General features: G+C 45.1%; 2 pseudogenes; one reads left to right on the forward strand and one right to left on the reverse strand.

Annotated features, from left to right (window-relative positions):
• Positions 1-2032: 2032 nt before the first annotated feature.
• LOC142459456 (LIM domain-containing protein 2 pseudogene) lies at positions 2033-2411 on the reverse strand (annotated as a pseudogene).
• A 4152-nt stretch (positions 2412-6563) lies between these two features.
• LOC142459455 (succinate dehydrogenase [ubiquinone] cytochrome b small subunit, mitochondrial pseudogene) lies at positions 6564-7021 on the forward strand (annotated as a pseudogene).
• The last annotated feature ends 10967 nt before the right edge of the window (positions 7022-17988 follow it).

The following is a 17988-nucleotide window of genomic DNA, read 5'->3' on the forward strand; positions in this document are numbered from 1 at the left end:
CTTAGATGATCGTAAATTCCCGGGTTTCGGCACCATTTGTCGCGCGCCAGGTCTCGCCAGCAAGAAAAGACGCGCCACAACAGGATTCTTCCACAGGTGTTTTATTTTTTCATTATGCGGTAAAGACCCCGAAACCCCAGACTACTGCTGCTTATATATGCTCTATGGGGATGTGCTGTGCCTTGATTGGTGCATTTGCCAAAACCTCTTGCATAGATTGGTGAGTTCGCCAGAACCTTCGTTTGCATACTCCAGGGTGGAGTTATGACTACGTCATCTCAGCATCGCGCATGCGCTAAGTGGTTGTTTACCACTTAGTTGGACCACCGCCCTGACTGCCCGGCACCATCTAGTAATGGCAGCGAGAGTTGCGGCTACCCACATCACGAGAGCTGTGGCTTCCCACATCTCGCGAGAGCTACCGCTTCCCACAACTATTTGCCCTAAATTTCCAGTCCCTCTTAGACTTCATAGAGCCTTCAAATAGTAGCTGTCCACATGGCTACCCAGCTAGAGACTTTTCTTGGTTGCCCTTGTACTTCGGGGTGGTCATGCAATGAATTACACCAAAGGGTACTTGAGCACAAGACATACTTGCAACTTCAGGATCATATCATCTTTTTCCAATCCAATGGGCTGGAATGTGGACACTGTGTCACTGAGCCAGCTTCTAGCATAGGACAATGTTCCTATTGAGTTGAGCAGGTAAGTCGTTGAAGAAACTAGTTTACTGGATGACCTAACAGGTCAACACTGCCCGTAAAGGGTCACTACCACTTAGCATTGACTAGATAGCAAGTGGGCTTGTTTTTTTTTCAGTGGGGTTTTAAAATAATAATAATAAAAGACTGTGCTCCATGACACTGGGATTCTACTGGTACAATGAAAAAATATTTTGATAGAAGAGAAGTAATTCGAAGTTGGGGGAGAAAATCCAGGGCAGTGTATAAATAAGATTGTAGTGAAGAAAGAATAATGTAGACACCGGATGGTGTAACATATGACAAAATAATAAATTTATGAATTATGAAGGGCTCATGAGGTAGGGAAGGGAGGGGGAAAATGAGCAGCAGATATTAAGGGCTCAAGTAGAAGGCAAATGTTTTGAGAATGATGATGGCAACAAATGTACATATGTTCTGGACACAATGGATGTATGTATGGATTGTGATAAGAATTGTATGAGCCCCCAATAAAATGATTAAATTTTAAAAAGGATAATATTCTGAGGGGTTCCTATGTAGGGGCCTTAAGGTTACCTATAAGAGTGATATTTCTTTATACTAATGTTTCTTTTGTTTGAATTTTATTTCAAGGTGAATTTTTTAAGTCTTTTTTTTTCCTGTTTGAAACATGTTTAAAATGGGGTTGATCACAAAGGAGGGGGAAGAGAGGGGTTACAGCTTCAGCCAGTCCCGCTGCTGCCAGTCTCTGGCTCCTAGCCTAGCCTGGTGGGCACTTCACTTCCGGCTGCTTCCTGATTCCGGTGTGGTGTGAGATGGTCCCGGGCCCCACTGGGCCATTTCCTGCCTTGGGGGATGGCGCGGGGCTGCTCCACTTCCCCACCCCTTTCCCCTCTCAGCCGTGGTGGGCTGCGTGGCAGGCCCAGCGGGTGGCACTCCCCATGTCCTCGTGGTCTCTGTGGTTCAGGACCAGGCTATGGGCAGAGGTAGATGGCAAGACCTGAGGGCTGCGTGGCAGTGAGGGAGCTTAGGACCCTGAGGGGACATGCTGACTCCTTGCTGGAGAAAAGGCACCTAGATAGGGAAGCTGGGGTTAGAGGCCTCCTGGGGGGGCGAAGGCGGGGCTGGGGAAGGAGGGGTGTGTGTGAGCTGAAAGAAGTGGGGAGCAGACCCCAGCCTGGGCCTCCAACCCCTACCCACTGAGGGGGAATGTGGCAACCCTGGAGTAGAGCCCTTCCCTGTAACCCCTCACCCTTTGCCTTCCCACCTTGCCCGACCCAGGCCCAGCTCCTATCCCCTGCCCACTCTTCCCGAGGCCCTGGAGGGTGCTAGTGGCAGGTTGGGAGTGCTCAGGCAGTCTTGGCGCCAGGGTTCAGCTCCTTGTGGGCCCAGAGCTCTTTGTGCTGCTTGCGGCCAAAGCCCTCCTCGTAGTTGCCTTAAACAGCTGCTGGAAGTGGGGTTTGCAGTAGAACTCGCCGTGCAGCGCGACGTAGCTGCCCAGGCTGAGCTTGGTGTGACAGTGCATGCAGCAGAAGCAGGAGTTGTGGGAGTTAAGCTTGTCCGCTACCAGCCGCTCCATGGGTACACGGTCTTCTGGCAGGCGGCACAGGTCTCCTTCACCTGGGCCCGGAGGCTGAAGGACTTGGAGCGCTGGACCGCGCTGCTGCCGCCGCCGCTTTTGGCTTCATGAGAAGGGGTGGCCTGGGTGGCTCCCGCAGCCTGGAACATGGCTCGTGGGAGGCGATGGAGGCCCACTGAGGACGCGGCACTCGCCGGGTTCAGGCTCGGCGGGGCCGCGGGGCGAGGAGGGCGCGAGCTGCCTCCGCTACCAGTGGTCTCCACGAGTTTTAAGTCCTTTAAAAAATAAATCATTTTATTGGGAGCTCATACAACTCTTATCACAATCCATCCATCCATTGCATTGTGGCAAGCACATTTGTACGTTTGTTGCCATTATCATTCTCAAAACATTTTCTTTCTACTTGAGACCTTGGTATCAGCTAATTTTTTCCGTTCCCTCCCTCCCTCACCCTTGATAAATTATAAATTGTTATTTTTTCATGTCTTACCCTGTCTGATGTCTCCCTTGAGCCACTCTTCTGTTGTCCATCTCCCAGGGAGGGGATTATATATAGGTCATTGTGATCATTTCCCCTTTGTCCCCCCCACCTTTCCCTTTCCCTCCTGGTATCGCTACTCTCATTATTGGTCCTGAGGGGTTTATTGGTCCTGGATTTGCTGTGTTTCCAGCTCTTGTCTGTACCCGTGTACATCCTCTGGTCTAGCTGTATTTGTAAGTGGGGAGGAAGCATTAAAGAACTAGAGGAAAGTTGTATGTTTCATCGGTGCTACCTTGCACCCTGATGGGCTCATTTCCTGCCAGCGACCCTTCTGTAAGGGAATGTCCAGTTGCCTTCAGATGGATTTGGGTCTCCACTCCAGACTCCCCCTTATTGACAATGATATGATTTTTCATTCTTTGATTCCTGATACCTGATCCCATCGACACCTCATGATCACACATGCTGGTGTGCTTCTTCCATGTGGGCTTTATTGCTTCTGAGCTAGATAGCTGCTTGTTTATCTTCAAACTTTGAAGACCCCAGATGCTATATCTTTTGATAGCTGGGCACCATCAGCTTTCTTCACCACATTTGCTTATGTACCCACTTTGTTCTCAGTGATTGTGTCAGGAAGGTGATCATCATGGAATGCCAGTTTAATAGAACAAAATGTTCTTGCATTGAGGGAGTACTTGAGTGGAAGCCCATCTACTACCTTAATAGTAACCCTACAAATAGATGTACATAGATCTATTTCCCCATCATCATGTATATATTTACATATATGTACATGCTTGTATTTATACCTCTATAAATGCCCTTTGCCTCCTAGTTCTTTCCTTTATTTCCTTTTACTTTCCTTTTGTTCCACTATCATGTTCAGCCTTCAACTGGGTTTCAGTAACTCCTCACCCTCCTTGCTATCGATTTTAGATCACTTGTTGTTCCCTTGTCCCTGAATTTGTTAACACCCACTTCCTTTCCCCACCCCCCCTCCCATGTCCCCCTGAAACTAATCGTCATGTTGTCTTCTCCTCCAGATGGTTTATCCCTCCTATCATCTAGATAGACCTGCAGAGATAATAATATGCACAAAAAACAAGGCAGAGAAAATAAGGCAACAAAAGAAAATAACAGAAAACCAATGACACACCCCCCCCAAAAAAAAAAGAAAGAAAGAAAGAAAAGCCTGTAAATAGTTCAAGGTCTGTTTGCTGACCTTTAGGAGTGTTTTCCGGTCGAGTGTATACTAATGTTTCTTTACTCTTTATGTCATGAATCCCTTTGAAAATCTATTGAAAGGTATGAATCATCCCCTAATACCCTTGAGATAGTTAGTTTATTGTGCTAGCCTGGCTGATAAACACATGTGGGATTAATTGAAAGGAGGAGAGCTAAATGGCTGAGCGAGCCTTGCCTTTCTTGTCTCTCGCTCTTTGACATTGGACCAGTGTGCGGCTGCCTTGCTTGTTCTGTGCCTCAATTTACAAGCTACACTACCTGTGGGACACCTCACCTGTGAACTGTGTCGCTGTAATTTGAGGTCCCTTTAAGGCCTGCCTTGCCACAGAATTGGAATTTAAATCTCTTGAGCTGGGGACTGACTGTTGGTGACCTGGCTGACAGTCGGTGCCCTGCCTTGCTTTTTGCTGCCTGTGCCGAGATAGCCTAAATCTCTCTACAGAGGACTACCTTCTGGCCCCCAAGACTTGAAGGACTGCCAGTGTTTCACAACTCTCTCACAGGAGTGAGTTGCACTGAGCCATTTGTACTGCTTTATAATTTAACTGTTCATTTCTTGTATTATATATCTATCTGTATATAATTTAACTGTTCATTTCTTGTGCTATCTATCTTTATAAAATTATTAGCAATCTGGTTTGGTTTCTCTAGAGAACCCCGTCTAACACAACCCTCTCACTTATAATTAACCCCAATGCCATTCTGACTGAGACCCCATAAAACATAGTACAATTGATCCTTTGAGTTTCTAAGTCATTTTAAAATCTTTATGGGAACAGAAATGTCATTTTTCTTCCAGTGAAGTGCCTGGTGGGTTCTAACCACTGACTTGCAACTAGCAGCTCAATGTAACCCATCACACCTCCAGGACTCCTTTCAGATGTGTGTGTGTATTAGATCTTCTAACGCAAGATCTCTGGTATACATGGAAAGCACCAAAATCGACATTTCTCAACCAGAACTTCAACTTCTTTTGAGAAATATTACCTAAAAGCTAGACTTCCAATATTATCTGGCCTACTACATCCTTTTCAGAAAAGGACAATAGTTACAGCCCCCCCTCCCCCCGGCATTTAAAAACTTTTGTACGATAGGCTATAATCCAGAATAAAGGATAAGTTGTCTGCTTTTGGCTCCTGCCCTGCTTCCTCATCAGTCCAGTGCCCCTCCCAGGGGGTGGTATCACCCACTTTCGGAAACACTGACCTAAAGTTACCAACTCCTGAACCCTAAGTTTTTTGGGGAAAAAAGTGTGTGTGTTTAACATACTTGAAAATCAAAGTGAACTATATTTCATCAAGAAGATACTGGAGCCCAGGCAAAGCTGTGGCCCTGCCTTCGGGCTCTCAGCTGAGTTTCTGTTTTGAGCCTGATGGTGTTTCTTGGACCACTTTTCATCTTATGGTTCGGAAGAACAGTTTCGCCATGTTCAAACTCAATTTAAATACTAAGTTAGGCTGTTTTAAACAAATATTAACAATGACTAAATATCAACACCAGTAAATGTCTTAACTTTTGGGAGCTTACAGACCCATTTGAGAATCTGATATTAGCTATGGGTCTTGTTCATGGAACAATGTATGTAAAAGGATGAGTCAAAAAGTATGGCCACAAAATCGTGAAAGCCTTATTGAACAAACATATCAAAATGTGAAGAAGTTGTTTCTTAATCTATCCTGCATCTATGACTACACGCTTCTGAAGATGGTGTTTATTTCTCCCTCTCATCCTTCCGGGTAGAACTCTGTGTCCTTTGATTTACACGACGTGAAGAGTTTGATAGCAGGAGCTCGGTCCGTGTTCCTTGGTTTGGGGAACAAAAAGAAGTCTAAAGGGACAAGATGGAAGATTTTCCAACAAAAGGCTTGCAGAACAGCTCTTGCTCCCCTTGAAGAATGAATGAGCTGGTGCATTGTGGTAATGAAAAAAAACCCCAAAATTCTTTGGCACAATTTTTCTGTCCTTTCTCACCAATACAATTTTCCATTTTCTTAAAATGACTTCCCAATACCACCCTCCCCCTCCCCCCATGATGATCCTGTGTCTTTCAAGAAAATCTACCAACCTCACTCATTTGGAATCCCATAAAACAATCACTATCAATTTTTAAGGAGATCTCTCTACCTTGAATTTAATTAGTCCAGCAGATCACCCCAGAAGCCCATGTGTGTTTGTTGGACACCCCTCTACTGAGACTGACAAGTGTATTATTTTGTGTGCAGCCATGGATTGAGCACAAAGATGTTTTGTTAGTAGTAATAAACCAGTGCATGAAAGAACTGGAACTTTAGTAACAATACTTTTTGCCTGTTATTTCAGGGAGTTTAAAAACTGCCCGTCACAAGCCCATATATCAACCCCTTAAGTGAAGATGTCCAGGTTCACAAGGTTGAGAAAGAGAAATACGCTTAGGGAAATACTATACAAAATCTTTTCCTCCCTCAAATGCAAAGGCAGAGGTACACTAAGCAACAATGTCATTTCATAATTTCTAAAGAATTAGAGCAATAATATTTTGCATCTTCAAAATTCATTCAGAATGGCCTTTTAAAATTGGTACATTCGGGGAAACGCAATGGGGGTGGTTTTGAGGCTGAGCGTTTTCCGCGGTGCCCCAGGAGTCCGAACTCTGTTCCACCGAGCCCCAGTGGTCAGACCTGCACTTGCCTCAGCATTTCTCCAGGACCGCTCTACTCCGGGAGTGCAGCACATCCACCTGTCCCCCAGTCACCATGCTGGCTCCAAGGCTGCATCTATCCACTGGACTGGTGAGAGGGTGGTCAGTGTTTTGCTCCTGGGCCTGCTCCCAGCTGCTTATTTGAATCCCTGCTCGGCGATGGACGACTCCCTGGCAGCAGCCCTCACGCTTCATGGTCACTGGGGCATTGGACAGGTTGCTACTGGGGAAGCTACCCAGAAAGCTGCCAAGGCAGGCCTGTTGGCACTCTCAGCCGTGACCTTTGCTGGCCTTTGTTACTTCACCTACCACGACGTCGCATCTGCAAAGCTGTGGCCATGCTATGGAAGCTCTGACTCTTTTTACTTCACACCCTAAAAATTGATTGCACACCTCTTTGCCTCTGCTGTGTTATGCCATTCACCTGTCTATAAGGAGGAAATAACAGGTATGTCCAAAGATTAAACCTGCAGAGAACCATATGACTAGGAAAAAGTGTGAGAAGAATTATATTCATGAAGTAGACTGAGTTCCATTTTCTGGTGACATGGTACAGGAACTAACTCTTAACTACTCCCCAAACCCACAGTGTAACAAAAGGAATATGAGCCCTTGCCTTTTAATTGGATAGTCTCTAAGTGAGGATTCAGTGTGTTACTATCAGCACGTTATGATTAAAGGTCTTCTGTGTTCGTTCAGGCAATGACGGAAAATGGGCAAGACTACTAACTCTTAAAGATTTAACAGAAAATTAAAACTGTGCTTAAATTGTTGAAAACTCTGCTTTCTGTTGGGTTGAAACCTCTTACTCATGCCCTAGGGTGAGTTTAAAGTTAGAAAAGTTTGGTAATCTCACATTATTAATTTCTCAATCCCAAGAGTAACAACTTGGGGAAATTTTGAATATAGAGAAGTTCCATTGAAAGAAGAGGTTGCCTTGTAGATTTATTAACTTCTTATTGAGTCCCAAATGAATATTAACCTGTAAATATTCTTTGCTGATCTCTCAACAAATATAAAATTGTGAGGCAACAAGCTGCTGTTTTCTTACTTTTGGCATGTCTTATGGGAACATGTATTTTATGAGAACCGAAAACTTAAATGCTCGCTAATTAAAGTATATGCTAGTCTTGTAAAAAAAAATTGGTACATTCTTTCTTGGCAACAGGCTATATAGATATTTGCCAAATGCTAAACAACTAAAATGTACAATAAACATCTTTAAAATTTTATAATCAGAATGATGCTTTTTAAAATACACATATGTGGCTTGATTTTAATGGTGTATAAATATAAAGAACAGCATAAAAGCAAAAGACTAAGGCAACCAGATATGCACCTGAGACCCTGAGGCTGGGAGGACTCTAGTTTTCTAGACTACCCAGTAATCAATAAGAAGTATCTAATGTGTACACTGGTACAGACAGGAACTGGGAACACAAGGAATCCAGGGCAGATGATTCCTTCAGGAGCAGTGGTGAGAGAGGTGATACCGAGAAGATGGAGGGAAGGTGGGGTGGAAAGGGGGAACCAATTACAAAGATCTACTTGTGACCTCCTCCCTGGGATATGGACAACAGAAAAGTGGGTGAAGGGAGACATCGGACATGGCAAGATATGACAAGATAATAATTTATAAATTATCAAGAGTTCATGAAGGAGGGGGGAGTGGGAGGGAGGGGGAAAATGAGGAGCCGATACCAAGGACTCAAGTAGAAAGTTTTGAGAATGAGGATGGCAAAAAAAAAAGTACAAATATGCTTGACACAATGGATGGATGGATGGATTGTGATAAGAGCTGTATGAGCCCCAATAAAATGATTTAAAAAAGAAGTATCTAATGTACCTCTATCTATGAGCTCATCATAGCAATAAAATCATTAAGTGACTATTGACCTCCCCAAGTCCGTTCGAATCTGGTTTGGCTACTGTATAAATGTGTCTACACTCTTACAGGCAAATCACTGTAACACAGTGTACCTCAGTTCCTCATGTTAGATGTTCTTTCTTTCCCCTCTGAGAAAATGCAGAAAATAAGTGTATTTCACCAGAGCCATGTTTTCCTAAACATTTCTGGATGTTTTTACTTCACTCAATCCCCCCGTCTTCCCAAGAAGTGCAGAAACATCAGGGCTTTACAGAGAAACTTCGCTTGCTCTGGTGCCTAACCCAGTGTAGTTACTCTCAATAATGAAGGGACCATGTTCTTGCTATGCACTTTGGCGCCACATTTCCATGTAATGTAATTATGCTATTGCGTGTCAGATCTAGAGAGGAGTCATTAAAACGAATTTTCTGAACTGTCGTAAAATGAGCTGATACCAAGGGCTCAAGTAGAAAGAAAATATTTTGTAAAGGATGATGGCAACATAAGTACAAATGTGCTGGACATAATGAATAGATGATGGATTATGATAAGCGCTGCATGAGCCCCCAATAAAATTATTTTAAAAACAAATCTAGCCAAGGAAAAGCTGCTGGGTTAAGTCTGAAGCCACCTGTCAGGTAGTACAGACCTTGAAATCCAGTTCTATCCGGTAGAAAGCAGAAGTCAGCAGTCCCAGGTGTAGGCCGCACTATGAGACATGACATCCTTCACTGATCCACAGCCCTACAGAGAACAACACTGAAGACACAGTGCAGTAATTGTGCCCGACCAGATCCTGCCAAACCGAGGCAAAACACTAAGGGCGTGCAACAGAATAGCAAGGGGAACAGAGCAACAAAATCCCCAGGGAATACTGAAAATAGACTGTGGGGCCAGGACTTGGCACCCCATCAGACTCAACCAGAAAAAACTCCTAAAGGCCAAAAAACAGTCCTTGAACTAACTACAAGCTTTTCTTTTTTGTTGTTGTGTTCTGTTTGTTTGGGTTTTTTTGTTTTGTCATTGGCTTTTTGTTGTTGTTGTTGGTTTTCTTTTGTTGCTTGGTTTTGCTCTGTCTTGTTTTTGTGCATGTTATTATTTCCGCAGGTCTGTCTAAATAAGATAGGTTGGATGAACAATCTGGAAGAGAAAACAACAGGACCAACAGTTACAGCGGGGACAGGGGAGAGAGGGAGTTGGGGGGAAAGGAAGTGGTGTTAACAAACCCAGGGACAAGGGAACAACAAGTGATCCAAATCGGTGGTGAGGAGGGTGTAGGAGACCTGGTAGGGCATGATCAAGGGTAATGTAACTGAGAGGAATTACTGAAACCCAAATGAAAGCTGAGCATGATAGTAGAACAAGAGTAAAGGAAAATGAAATAGAGGAAAGAACTAGGAGGCAAAGGGCATTTATAGTGGTCTAAATACAGGCATGTACATATGTAAATATATTTATGTATGATGATGGGGAATAGATCTATGTGCACATATTTATAGGTTTAGTATTAAGGTAGCAGATGGACATCGGACCTCAACTTAAGTACTCCCTCAATGCAAGAACACTTTGTTCTATTAAACTGGCATTCCATGATGCTCACTTTCCCAACAGGATTGCTGAAGACAAAGTGGATGCATAAGCAAATGTGGGACCAGTGATGAGAGTGGCGATGCTGGGAGGGTGGAGGGAGAGTAGTGTGGAAAGGGGGAACTGATCTCAAGGATCTACATGTGACCTCCTCCCTGGGGGACGGACAACAGAAAAGTGGGTGAAGGGAGACATTGGACAGTGTAAATTATGACAAAAATATAAATTATGAAGGGTCCACGAAGGAGGTGTGAACAGGGAGGAAGGTGGGGAAAATGAGGAGCTGATGCCAAGGGCTTATGTGGAGAGAAAATGTTTTGCGAATGATGAGGGTAACAAATGTACAAGTATGCTTTATACAATTGATGTACGTATGGATTGTGATAAAAGTTGTATGAGTCCCTAATAAAATGATTTTAAAAAAAGAAAAACAAAAGTTGTATGTGCCCCCAATAAAATGATTAAAAAACAACAATATCCTTTTTGGAGGTGGGGTGGGGGGAAAGAAATCAGAAGTCAGAACTGAACCTGCACCCTTCCCCGGCAAAGCCTCGCCCTCTTTTCCTGTCCTCTCCCCACCGTTGTTACCCTCCTAAGCCCCAAAGACTGAGAGTGGGGCAAGGTCGGATCCGAGGGTCAACGGCCCTCGCCGAACTCCAGGCCGCGGAGCCCTGGGGAACTGGGCCGCCGACCTGCTAGGAGGGAAGCCCGCTGCAGGTACGTACGGTCCACACCCAGGGAAGCGACCCAGTCCCAGTCGCTCCCAGGGATGGGCGGGTCACCTCTGGGATGGGGACTCCGGGATCCATTAGCCACGACCCGGACACCGCCCAGAGCCAAGTGCAGTGGGAGGGGCAGCGGGAACCCGGGCCTGGCGCCCGGAGCAACCAGTACCTGGCGGCCAAACAGGACCACTGTGGAAACGCACGGAGCAGGGTGGGAACTCTCCAGCAACGGCGTCGGCTAGGTGGGCCGGGCCGCCGGGGGCGCGCCTGTGCGCGTGCGCAGCCGTGGCCGTGACCCTGAAGCCTGCAGCATCCTTCGCTTTGGACTTCCCCCCTTCCCGCCCCGCTACTTTTTTTCTTTTTGCATTTATTAGAGAACTGGCTGCGTTTCTCAGCTCCTAAACATTCCCGCCAAATGGAGTGAACTGTATTAGAGGTTGACACACTATCAAGCACAGAGACACAAGAAATAAAGTGCCACACTGGTCTTGGAATATTTCCAACCCAAATTCCCCACCATCTGACTCATAGCGAGTCTAGAGGGCAGAGTAGAAGTCTGGCTTTCCGAGGCTGTAGAAAGCCTCGTTTTAGACTGGCGGAGTTGCTGGTGGTTTCCAACAGCTGATCTTGCAGTTGGCAGCGCAGCGCATACAGCACCACTGGGCTCCTTTGGAACCTTGGGATGCTACTAAGGAGCACTGGAGGATCCGTGGTTAAAGCAAGCGTCTGCAACCCACCCGCGGGCTGACGGGGGAAAGATTTGTGACTGATGTTGGGTTGATCCCGATTCATGGCGACCCCTGTCCAACGGCACCGAGTCACACTGCATGCTAGGGTTTCTTCACAGGAGTCCTGCTGGCACTAGTGGTGAGTATTGGCCTCATGAAGAGAGGTTCAAACTCATTAGCTGCTGTGAGGGAGACAGGAGGCTACCTGTTCCCGTAAAGGTGGATCATCCCACATTCCTGTCCTAGGAGTGGAATCCACCTGGTGGCGGTGGGTTTTTGTTGTTTACCGTAATCTTTAAAGAAGCCGACTGCCACATCTTTCTCCCCATAGAGCAGTGGGGGGACATGCCACCACGGCAGCCACACCAGCGCCAGGACGCCACCTAAAAACTCCAAAACTCATTGTCCTTAAGGATCTTAAGTCAACTTTGACTCATAACGACCCCATAGGACTGTCCCTGTGAGCGTCGGAGACTGTTAACTCACAGGAGTAGAGAGCCTCATCTTTCTCCCGCGGTGCGGCTGGCTTTGAACTGCTGCCTCGAGGACAGCAGCCCGACACGGACCATGGCGAGGTTCTCTGTCCAACATGATCCCTAAGAGTGGATTCCACAGCAAAGACCTCGAACAGCTTAAACAAATAAACCATTAATATAACAGATCTTCTGTAACAGAGTCTCGGATGCCCCTGTGCCCAAGCTTTTTGCTTGTCTTTCATAAACGTTGACGGAACAATACTACCTTAAAAATAACTTCTAGATCACGGTACTCAATAAGTCGATCACGATAGTCGATCGCACATGTAGTGTGGGTAGATCACATGACATTAAAAATAGACGTGAGCTTATCATCAATCCGTCACTTAACTGATACACAGCGCAGCCAATCAGATGCAATCTTAGGTGTCAAACACATGCGCAAACAGCTGCGCTAAGTGCAGCAAAACTGACAAGGTAAATTATCGCCATTTTTTAGACCTTGTGTTTTCCTCTTAAACGTAAGAAAGGGAATTAAAATGAGTGGGGGAGCTGGACCAAGTGAGAAGACAAAAACGTATCACTTTGATACGGAATGGGAGATGTTGACGCTACAAGCCGACATTCAGCTGAACGCATGAGCAGTTCTGGAACTTACTCGCAGAGGGAGAGTACCCAAACATGAGAAAAAGTGCTACCTCCTTGACTGCATGATTCGGCTCTGCTTATTGATGTGAGTCATCCTTTCCCACATAAAGATCATAAGTCCAAGCACCGTTCCACCACGACTGATGATCATTTGGAAGTGTGCTTGAGGCTGGCTCTCAGCAGCTACTGTCCGGACTATGCATCCCTGGCTCAGTCCATTCAGTACAAGTCATCAGAGTAAACTCAGGTCATGACAAAAAACGTACACAGTTAGTTGTGTTGTGCAATGCGGTTATGCAAGGTACATAAATATACATTATGCATATATAGAATTCTCAATGCATTTATGAATAAGTGTAATAAATAAATAAATGTTTGCATTTTTGTAGTTGGTAGATAATTTTGACTTGATCGTTTTATAAGTAGCTCGCATGCTGACAAAGTGTGAGCACCTCTGGTCCAGATCTTTGAAGCACAGCTTCCTTGGTGCCAGCAAATAATGATCATGTTACCGGCCTCTCTCGGGCTTGCTCTGCATTACTTAAACCACACTCGCTGTTATCAGTCAAGTCCGTTCAGACGCAAGGCAACACTGGGGCAGAATAGAAGCTCCCTGTGGATTCTCAAGGCTGTAAATCTTTATGGGCAAATCGACTAGTGTGGTTGAACTGCTGTCTAAACGCGTCACCAGAGCGTTGCTTACAGAACTGCAAAAAGGAGTGAAGTCGAAAGAAGATGCCGCTTTTATTTGGTTGGCCAAGCAAAGGGGCACTTTGGAATTCGCGTGACCAAGATGGTACCTGAAGAAACAGGCTTGGGGTTTGCAAGTAGGTAGGGAAACCTGGGGAGGGTCCCCAAGCAAAAAGGGGCTCCTTGAGGCCGTTGATTTGATTTTACGGCTCATGTCTCTTTTTTTTCCTGCTTAAATGTCTTCTTTGGTGAAATGTTTGTTTATGTCCTTTGACCATATTTGAGTTGCATTTTTTTGGTAGTTGAGGTGTTGAAGTTTTCTATAACTTTTAGAAATTAGCCCCTTGACAGATATGTCATTGTCAAATTTTTTTCCTCTCTGTAGGCTCTCGTTTTCACTCTTTTGGAGAATTCTTTTGACACTCCTAAGTGCTTAAATTTCAGGAGCTCCAAGTTGCCTAGCTTATCTTTCTAAAAATTTTATATATTATTTTCTTTATTGTTTATCTATATTTTTCTCTCTTATTCTTTTCTTTTTTAAAAAATATTTTACTAGAGGCTCACACAACTCTTATCACAATCCATACATCCATCCATTGTGTCATGCATGTTTGTACATTTGTTGCGTTCATCATTCTAAAAACATTTGCTTTCTACTTGAATCCTTGGTATCAGCTCCTCATATTTCCCCTCCCTCCATGCCCCCTCCTTCATGAATCCTTGATAATTTATAAATTATTATTTTGTCATGTCTTACACTATCCGACATCTCCCTTCACCCACTTTTCTGTTGTCCGTCCCCCAGGGAGGGGTTATATGTAGATCCTTGTAATCAGTTCCCCATTTCTACCCCACCTTCACTCCACCCTCCCAGTATTGCCATTCTCACTACTGGTCCTGAAGGGATCATCTGTCCCAGATTCCCTGTGTTTCCAGTTCCTATCTGTACCAGTGTACATCCTCTGGTCTAGCTAGATTTGTAAGATAGAATTGGGATCATGATAGTGGGGGAAAGGAAGCATTTAAGAACTAGAGGAAAGTTGTATGTTCCGTCATTGCTACACTGCACCCTGACTGGCTCATCTCCTCCCCATCACCCTTCTGCAAGGGGATGTCCAGATGCCTACAGATGGGCTTTGGGTCCCCACTCTGCACTGCCCCTCATTCACAATGATATGATTTTTTGTTCTTTGATACCTGATCCCTTTGACACCTTATGATCACACAGGCTGGTGTGCTTCTTCCATATGGGCTTTTTGCTTCTCAGCTAGATGGCCACTTGTTTACCTTCAAGTCTTTAAGACCCCAGACACTGTATCTTTTGATAGCCGGCCACCATCAGCTTTCTTCACCATATTTGCTTATGCACCTGCTTTGCTTTCAATGATTCTGTCGGGAAGGTGAGCATCATGGAATGCCAGGTTAATAGAACAAAGTGTTCTTGCATTCAGAGAGTACTTGAGTAGAGGCTCAATGTCCATCTGCTACTTTAATAATAAACCAATAAATGTATGCACCTAGATTTATTTCCCCATCATCATATATAAATATATTTACATATGTATATGCATTTATTTAGACCTCTGCTATAGTTTATTGTGCCAGCCTGGCCGATAAACACAAGTAGGATTAACTGAAGGCCAGAGGGATAATGGCTCTGTGAGCCTCACCTTGGTTGTTCTGTGCCTCAGTTTAAAGGGGTACACTACCTGTGGGATGCCTAGCCTGTGGACTGTGTCGCTGTAAGTTGAGGTCCCTTTAAGCCCACACAATTGGAATGTTCATCTCTGGAGCTGGGGACCTACAGTTAATGACAGTTGGGGACCGGCCTTGCTGTTTGCTGCCTGGATATATATAGCCCAGCTCTCTCTACAGAAGGGGACTGGCAACTGGCAGCTCTCAAACCTTGACTGCTAGTGTCTCACTGCTATATAATTTAACTGTTAATTTCTTGTATTATCTATCTGTATATAATTTAATGGTTCATTTATTGAATTATATATCTATCTTTATAAATATAGTTATATATAATTACTAGCAATCTGGTTTGTCTCTCTAGAGAACCCTGTCCAATACAACCTCTATAAATGTCTATTGCCTCCTAGTTCTTTCCTCTATTTCCTTTTACTTTCCTCTTGTCCCACTAATATGCTCAACCTTCATTTGGGTTTCAGTAATTCTTGTTGTTTACATCGCCTTTGATCAAGCCCTACCAGGCCACTTACACCCTCCTCACCACTGATTTTGGATCCTCCTTGTTCCCTTGTCCCTGGTTTGTTAACACCACTTCCTTTCCCCCACCTCCCACTCTCCCATGTCCCCCTGGAACCATTGGTCCTATTGTTTTCTCCTCCAGATTGTTTATCCTTCTATCTTATCTAGAGAGACCTGCAGAGATAATAATATGCACAGAAACAAGACAGAGCAAAACATAGCAACAAAAGAACACAAAACAAAGCAAAATAACAACAAAAAACCAATGACAGAAGGAAAAAAAGAAGTCTGTAAATAATTCAAGGTCTATTTGTTGCTTTTTAGGAGTGTTTTCCGGTCAAGTCTGATGCGGTGCCAAGCCCTGGATCCAAAGTCTATTTTTGGTATTCCCTCGGGACTTCCTTACTCTGCTCCCCTTGCGGTTCTGTTGCACACCCTTAGTGTTCTGCCTCGGTGTGGTGGGGTCACATGGGACGCAATTCTCACACTGTGTCTCCAGTGTTGTCCCCTGTAGGATTATGGGTCAGTGAGGGGTGTCGTGTCTCACAGTGGGGCCGGCCCTATGGTCCTCTCTGTACACTGGCTGCCCTCAGTGGGGAATATCATCCTCAAGGCTTGGTGGGCCAGGATGTGCTCCACTCTCTGCCTCCCCCTTTATTTGCTCCCGTGTGCTGTGATCAGACAAGTCCCTCTGCCTGAGCTGTCCTCTGAAGTAAATTCTTCTGGGGCAGGGGCGGCTGTCCACATAGTTGGGATTGGGACGGCCCTTCAGACCTCTGTACTGGTTCCCTGCTTCATGCCGGCAGGTTGCATTCACATCTTGGAACTCTGGGTTGAAGTCTGGTCCCTCATTCCCTGTGGAGACATAAACAAAACCCTCCCCTTGGGTGAGTTTGTGCCCTGTCCCCCTGCTACACATCTTTCTCCCCACCCCCACCCCCTCCAATTTTAGTTGTCTACCACATGTATCCCTGGATTTTGTCTGGTCCCTGTCATACTGTTAGGCAGCTTAGTTTAGGGAATTGGGAAGTCCATTTACGCATGCCCAGGAGAGCCAGCAAAGGACAAAGCTGGATTTTCCCGCCGGTGGGCGGAGATGGGCGTTACACCTGGAGCAGCCCACCTGGGCCAGGTGACTGCAATTCTGCCAATGGGATCGACCTGGGGGTCGTTCACCACGCCTCCCCCGGGAACCCTTAAAAAGGCAGGAACTGAGAGGGAGAGGGTCTTGCTTGGTGGTCTGGTCGTCTTCGTGGGAGGAGAGAGATCCTTGCGTTGACTGGGGCAGTCTCTGCCAGGCCGCATGGTCAAAGGAATCCTATGGGTGCTGCGTAAAACCTGAAACTTCTTTTAACTCTCATTAAATTCACTTGGATCACGAGCCCGGCTTCGGCGTGAAATCTTTCTCGCAGGGAGCCAAGGACTGTGGCTGAAATCTAGTCCCCGAGAGAGAGACCTTACAATACTACCTGGACCTCACCCCAAGAATGTTTGTATACAGTAGCTTTTCCCCTATGCCCCTTTTACATTTTTTTTTTTAAGCTTACCTCAGCGGACTCATGTTGTACTTGTCTTTCTGTGCTTGGCTTACTTCGCTTAGCATGATTTCCTCCAGTTCTTCCCATGCGGCGATGTGCTTCATACGTTCATCACTGCTTTTTCCGTGACACGTAGTGCTCCATCATATGTATGTTCCACAGTTTTTTAATCCAATCGTCAGTTGGTGGAAATTTGGGTTGCTTCCAGCTCCTTGCAATTGTGAACTGTGCTGCAATGAACATTGGAGCACAGATGTCTGGCCTTGGTTTGTTTCTTGCCTCTTCTGCACATACGCCCAGTAGGGGATTTGCTGGGTCATGCCTCGTTTATTGTGTACTGTATGTGAGTTTTCAGTTAGTTATAAATAGCTAACTATTTATAGCATAGTTTGATAGACCGTGCTACAAATTATGCACTTTAAGTTTGCCCCTATTTTTCCTGCCATGATTTTTATAGTTTCAGCTTTTACATGCACATTAAAAAAAAATCTATCTTTAGCTTTTGTACATGGAGCAACATATACAACTTGTTTTTTTTTTTCAAATGAATATCCAGCGCCATTTTGTATCTTTGCTGAGTTTCTTTCTCACTGTTTTGTCTTCACCTATGTTTGCAAAGTAAATAAAACAAAACCCAGAAACCCAAAGTCACTGACATCGAGTCAATTGTGAGTCATAGCAACCCTCTCGCACAGGGTAGAGCGGTCTGTTTGGGATTTCCAAGGCTGCAAGTCTGTCTGGGAATGGAAAGCCTCATCTTTCTCCCTCTGAGCACCTGGTGGTTTCAAACTGCTGACTTTGCTGTTAGTAATCCAACATGTAACCCACTACACCACTAGGGCATAAAAAG

This window comes from Tenrec ecaudatus, chromosome 10 (genome assembly GCF_050624435.1).
Source record: "Tenrec ecaudatus isolate mTenEca1 chromosome 10, mTenEca1.hap1, whole genome shotgun sequence".
Lineage (NCBI taxonomy): Eukaryota > Metazoa > Chordata > Mammalia > Afrosoricida > Tenrecidae > Tenrec > Tenrec ecaudatus.